Genomic DNA, 4833 nt, shown 5'->3' on the forward strand with positions numbered 1-4833 from the left:
TTTTTTTTGAGATGAAGTCTTGCTCTGTTGCCCAGGCTGGAGTGCAGTGGCATGATCACAGCTCACTGCAACTTCTGCCTCCTGGGTTCAAGTGATTCTCCTGCCTCAGTCTCCTGAGTAGCTGGGACTACAGCCTCCTGAGTAGCTGGGACTACAGGAGCCTGGCTAATTTTTGTATTTTTAGTACAGATGGGGTTTTACCATGTTGGCCAGGTTGGTCTCGAACTCCTGACCTAAAGTGATCTGCCCACCTCAGCCTCCCAAAGTGTTGGGATTTCAGGCGGGAGCCACAGCACACCACCCCTGTCTTTGTTATCTTGGTGACTTTCCTATATTAGCCACAGAGATTTGCCTCATCTTTGATAATGGAAGAGTGTTCTACTATGTGGATATACTCTTACTTAACCAGTCCCCAAATGATGGCCATTTAGGCTGCTTCTTGTCTTTTGCAAACAACGGTGCAGCGAACATTCTTGTGCACGTAGTGTCTTTGCACATGTGTGCTTTAGGGACTAATCCTAAGACTGGAAATGGTACCTCATGCCTTTCAAGGGCTTATCCTGAAACCACTTATGCTAGAAAGAACCAAGATTGATAGTGTTGGAAGGGATCTTAACCATAATCAAGCCTAACTCTTCCCTCCTCATTTTACAGATGAGGAAACTGAGGTCCCAGGTCTGACAGTAGCCTAGTGGTAGATTTGAAGTAGAGCATTGTTGGGCATCATGGGTTAGGCCTGTAATTCCAGCACTTTGGGAGGCCACGATGGGAGGATGATTTGAGCCCAGGTGTTTGAGACCAGCCTGGGCAACACAGTGAGAACCCCAGCTCTACACAAAATTAAAAAATTGGCTAGGCATGGTGCTTTACCTGTTGGGGGTGGCATGGTTGAGCCCGGGAGGTTGAGGCTGCATTAAGCCATCATCGCACCACTGTACTCCAGACTGGGTGACAAATTGAGATCCTGTCTCAAAAAAAAAAGTAGACCACTTTAAGTTCTCCCAGAGAAGACATAGAGGAAAGATGGCAAGGCTGGGAGTAGGGCAGTGCTGGCCTTGTGTCCTGGTCTGGAAGGGCAGGGTGTCGACATCCAGGAGTCAGACTGCCTGGATTTGAATCCTGGTTTAGCAAAATAGGCTTCCTAAGCTACAATTTCATCACCTGGAAAATGGGGGTGATTTTAGTCTTCCTTTAGTCTTCCTTATAGGGTTGTTGTGAAGATTACATGAGATAATGCCTGTGAAACAAAGGTTACCTTATATTACCATTCCCCAGACTCGACATCTTGACTCCTGCTCCTTGCAAGAGGAATTCTTGGGGTTAAAAGGCCCATGAGCTGGCGAAGTAGGGGCATACCTGGTTTCTAGCCGTGCTCTCTGTTTTTCCAGTCAAGACTGAAAGTGAGCAGGTTCTAACCTTATCCAGAAGCTCTGGCTGCCTGCTTCCTCCAGAAAGGAGCTTGCCGGGGCTGGGACCTAATCAAGTGGAGCGCTTTTAAGGAAGCCCAGCCATACTTCCTCCCTGTGCATGCCTGTGCCTAGCACTAATGGTACAGGGCCTCCCAGAAACGGTAAGGGCATTACAACTCCCCTTTTTAAAAAAATTTTAAATAAAAACAAATTTTATAAATCACAATAGTCTTTGTATATATCTATTCATAGTAGTATGATTATGTGTAAACATGTGTATTCAATCTACAAAGTTTAATGTGTATAGACTTTACTGGCCCTCAGCATAACACAAAGAGTTGTCAATACTCTTCCTAAGTTATCAGTTCCTAGGACACAGCCAAGTAAGACTTCCCATCTTCCAGACTTAACAACCTTAGTAAAATCAAAACATTCTGTCATCAATGGTTATAATGACTCTCAGTGTTCCTGTAACCAGAGCAAAGGACTTTGCTTCTCAGCATATCTGTGTGTTTCATGGAAGCATAATAGGTTTTGGGGACCTCTTAACAGATAGTCTTCTTTGATTCCTCCTTGAAAGAACGATGGTGCTGGGTGGACTGAAATGGGTGAAAGTGCAGACTGTTATCTAGAGATGTAAGTGTATGTTCTGGAGGGAGAACGGGTCTCATTCTGGGCACTGGGAGGCACATTTAAGAAATCCCAAATCAAAATAGTGTCATCATGGGAGCTGCTGGTGATTTGAAACTCATCAAACTGTAGCTGAAGCACATGTCCAGAATGTTCCACCAATGTGAGCAAACACAACGTGCTTGCTGGGGCTTGAGGGTCAAGAGCAGCTTGCAAGTCCCAAACTTTAATTTTCCCATCATAGGCCCCACTGACAATCCTCTTGTTATCGAACTGGATGTATCAAACCAATTATTCATGTCCCTCTAGGACTTTTAAACAGGCACCCCATTCAATATCCCAGAGCCTAATGGTATTATCTGATGATCCACTAACAACCAGCCGATCCCCGTACTAGAGACAAGCAATGCCTCAGTTGTGCCCATTGAGAGTATGAACAAATTCACAGGTGCTCGTGCTCCAGACTTTGATAGTCCTGTCACCAGAGGCAGACACAATGTACTTGTCATCAAAGTCTACTACGTTGACAACAGCCCGGTGGCCAATCAGGACATGGCGTAAAGTGATATCAGTTGCAGAAGCCATGTCCCACATAGCAATGGAGTGCTCCTTGGAACAGGTCACCATCAGTCCATTGCTGAAGTGTAAGTGCAGTACAGCCTCATTGTGATGGATCAATGTGTTAAGAACTTCACCCGCGTTCACATCCCACACGCTCAGTGTAGAATCTGAAGAGCCAGTTACAATGACACGCTCATCATACTGCAGGCAGAGGACAGAGCCTGTGTGTCCTGTTAACACTTTCAAACGTTCCAGGCTGGTTTTATTCCAAATCTTAATAGAATTATCTTGTAGGCCACTGATAATTTTTTCACCATCATACTGTAAACAGTAAACACCTTTACTGTTTTCAGAGCGGCACTGAATCCTCTACAAGTTGTGTAGTCCACACCGCCAGTTAGATTCTATAGTCTCTATATCCTGGATAATCTGGGTATAATGACCTATAAAATGAATTTGGAGGGCCATCTGTGGGTCTGTTTTTAAACAGGTACTGATCCCACCCTCTTCTTTCTGAAAGTCCTTTCCATAGGGGATCAGTGAGTACCATTCGTTCAATCAGCTTCTTCCAAAGCATTCCTTCTGAGATTACTCGCTGCTATTGTTTACATACCAGCTCTGCTGCACACAGAGACCTGGCATCCAGGTACGAAAGAATGTTTTCTGCTATGTGATCTAAGCCTTGCTCTGGTAAAGTGGTAATAAAGTCCCGGGGCAACATGGGCTTCAGGTAAGAGTTAATATGTCCATGCTGATAATGACACATTCGTGAAATAAGATGTTCCACAAATTCCACTTGATCTGATTCAGACCACTGGTCAAAATATTTAATACACAAGTCTTTTCCTTTTTGATAGTTTCCTTCTGATGGCCTCTTTCTGGAGACGATCACAGATGATGTTCCATTACTTATCTGCCAAAGAGTATTTTTCTTTGGGGACTCATCTTCATTTTGATCTTCCATAACTGAAGTGTTCATGAGCTCAATGGTCTTGTCCTCAATCACCGAGTCAGGCTCCATGGCGGCCCCGGCAGCCCCGCCTCGCTCTCCCCACGCAGCAGCGAACGGCCCGGGCGGACGAGGCCACGGCGGAGGCGGCAGAGGTGGAGGTGGCTATCGCACCCATTCTAGCTGCCAGCCCGCCTGGGCTGCCCACAACTCCCATTTTTGAACTGAAGAATATGAGGCTCCCAGAGTTCAGGGGACTTGCTTTTAAATAAACAATTCCAGCCAGGCGTGGTGGCTCATGCCTGTAATTCAAGCACTTTGGAGGCCAAGGTGGGCGGATCACCTGAGGTTGGGAGTTCAAGACCAGCCTGACCAACATGGTGAAACCCCGTCTTTTTAAAAAATAAAAAGAAAAAATAATAAAATTTTAAAAAAAGAATTCCCTGGGTGGAGTGGGGGACTTCCGGGAGGGAAGGGAGGACACATTGGTTCACCATTATCTGTGATCCACCATTACCTACAGGCTCTTTAGCATACCTATCCATGTCTATAGTTTCTTTTTTTTTTTTTTTTTCCTCAGACAGAGTCTTGCTTTGTCCCCAGGCTGGAGTGCAGTGGCACTATCCTGGCTCACTGTGACCTCTGCCTCCCAGGTTCAAGTGATTCTCCTGCCTTAGCCTCCTGAGTAGCTGGGATTACAGGTGCATATCACCACACCCAACTAATTTTTGTATTTTTAGTAGAGACGGGGTTTCACCATGTTGGTCAGGCTGGTCTCAAACTCCTGATCTTGTGATCCGCCCTCCTCATCCAAAATGCTAGGATTACAGGCGTCAGCTACTGCACCTGGACATATCTATAGTTTCTTACTCTTTCTTCTCAGAGCACTGCTCACACTGTGAAACCAGATATTCATTTCTGTGGCTATTCAAGTACATCCGAGAATGAGCCCCATGAAGTCAGCTCATGTCCCCTGGTTCACTGCTCTTTCCCCAGTGCCTGGTGCCATGATTGACACATAGTAGGCAAATATGTGTTCCTCCTCTTTAAAAAGGGATTGCAAGCTGGATACAGTGGCTCATGCCAATAATACCAACACTTTGGGAGGGCGAGGTGGGCAGATCACTTGAGGTCAGGAGTCTCAGACCAGCCTGGCCAACCAATTATATATATATATATATATATATAATTTTAGTAGAAATGGGGTTTCACCATGTTGGTCACCATGGGGTTTAGTAGAAACCCCGTTTCTACTAAAATTATATATATATATATATATATATA

The 4833-nt window shown here is 45.3% G+C and overlaps 1 pseudogene; it reads right to left on the reverse strand.

The window, feature by feature from the left end:
• Positions 1-1978: 1978 nt before the first annotated feature.
• On the reverse strand, positions 1979-3669 carry LOC108296266 (annotated as a pseudogene).
• Between the last annotated feature and the right edge of the window lie 1164 nt (positions 3670-4833).

The sequence above is a fragment of the Cebus imitator genome, unplaced genomic scaffold, assembly GCF_001604975.1.
Source record: "Cebus imitator isolate Cc_AM_T3 unplaced genomic scaffold, Cebus_imitator-1.0 Scaffold698, whole genome shotgun sequence".
NCBI classification, from domain to species: Eukaryota; Metazoa; Chordata; class Mammalia; order Primates; family Cebidae; genus Cebus; species Cebus imitator.